The sequence below is a fragment of the Garra rufa genome, chromosome 23 (genome assembly GCF_049309525.1).
Source record: "Garra rufa chromosome 23, GarRuf1.0, whole genome shotgun sequence".
NCBI lineage: Eukaryota > Metazoa > Chordata > Actinopteri > Cypriniformes > Cyprinidae > Garra > Garra rufa.
The window spans coordinates 39,623,940-39,625,791 of NC_133383.1; positions in this window are offsets into that span (position 1 = coordinate 39,623,940).

Below are 1,852 nucleotides of genomic sequence, written 5' to 3' on the forward strand. Positions count from 1 at the left end.
AGGTTCGTCACTCAAGCCCTGTTTACTAGTGCGTTTTGGTTTTAAAACGGCGTTTTAAAATGAAGAGGATCCTCGTCTACATTAGCGAGTAGCGTGTATAGGTAGATTCCCTATTGTTTAGATGAAGGACGTGATTGGAGCGGTCGAAAGGAGAATCTACTTATACATATCTATGGGTACAGCAACGATCAAGATGTGATTGTTTACATGGTCGTCAAGGATACGCAGAGAAAATGTGGACAGCCACGCTTTCGTTTTCAAAAGTCTCCAAAAGTTTTGGTCAATTTACAATGAAACGCAACTCCGAAGTTTTCAGACTAAAACACGCAAACTAAAAGCTTTCACCAGACGACCTGATGATAAATTTAGACAGTTTTATGAAAGACCAAACAAGGTTGACCAGGACAGGACCATACTTCTCCTGGACATATCGCAAATGGAAAAGCAGCATCTGAAAGTCGAAACAAACGAAAAGACTGACATTAAAATAAAGTTTTATATTGATTTATAGTATCCTAGTTCCTTATGCCATATGTTGCATGTTCCCTTGTTTTTTTAAGACATAAACGAGCAAAGTTTTTGAAAAAAAGAATGGATTTGTAGCATTTTGAAAAATAAAAATATACTTTGAATGTATGATTGTTGTACAATATTGTTGTATATCCTTCTGTCCTGATCTTCCTGTCTGCCGGGAATTCCCAGCCACCCACCCGCCCTCTTCAGTGTGTCTCTGGATCTGCCTGGTCTCCGCTGGTTCCGTCCAGCCGTCCTGAGTCCCCGCTGGTTCTGTCCAGCCGTCCAGAATCTCCGCTGGTTCCGTCCAGTCTTCCAGAGTCTCCGCTGGTTCCGCCCAGCCTTCCAGAATTGCCGCTGTCACCTGTCAGTCCCCCTGCTCACCCTCAGTCCACCACCTGTGCAGTGGGCTCGCCGCGAGGCTGTTAGTTTCCATCTGCGTCTCGGCTGGAGGATCCCTCTGCTCCGCCTCCAGCCTCCGAGTCCAGGACTACGCCTCGGCTCTCAGCGCCCTCACCTTCATCGTCGTCCGTCGGTCCACCAGCTCCACCGGGCTCCATCGTCTCTCCGGCTCCTCCCTGGTCAGTTGTCACCCCTCCGTCACCTCAGGACTCTTCTCCTCCGGCTGTGCCTCGTCGCACCGTCCCACCGGCTCATACGGACTCCTCCCTCCCTTTGGCACAGCCTCCATCCTCTGTCGCTCCGGCTCCACCGCGGACCTCCGGAACTCCACCTCGGTCGCCAGAGCCTCCAGTTCCACCTTGGCCCTTCGGATCCGCGGCGTCACCCCGGATCTTCGGCTCTCCGCCTCCTTCTCCACCTGCTCCGCCTCTGTCGGTCAGCCCCATGTAGTCATCAGCCCGTCCTCCACCATGGCTCCTCCCTCCGTCGGCTCCACCATGGGCCGTTATCATGGCTGCGGTCTGGGTCCTGCTCTGTTCCTCCTGTTCCGGATCCCTCCTGTTTCCTCCCTGGCTCTTCCCACCATCGTCACCTCCCTGGACTGTTTTGTTTGCCCCTTGGACTCTTGTTTTGGTCCCCCTCCCGGGGCTGCGTCCTCCACCAAAGCCCCCTACCTCATGGAATCTGTTTTTTCCACCCCTTTTCTCTGTTTTATTTCTTGTCTACGGCGTGACCTTTGCGGAGGGGGGCGTTATATCACAGTTCTGTCAGTTTATGTACTTGGTTTATCCCATTGCCTCCCCCCGTCGATCTGTCTGCTTTGATTTTGCCCTCGTTTGCCCTGATCCCCGTCACCTGTGTTTAATGATTAGTCACCCCTTATAAGTCTGTTTGTATCTTGAGTTCATGTCGGTCTTTATTCCTTGTTTATGTTACG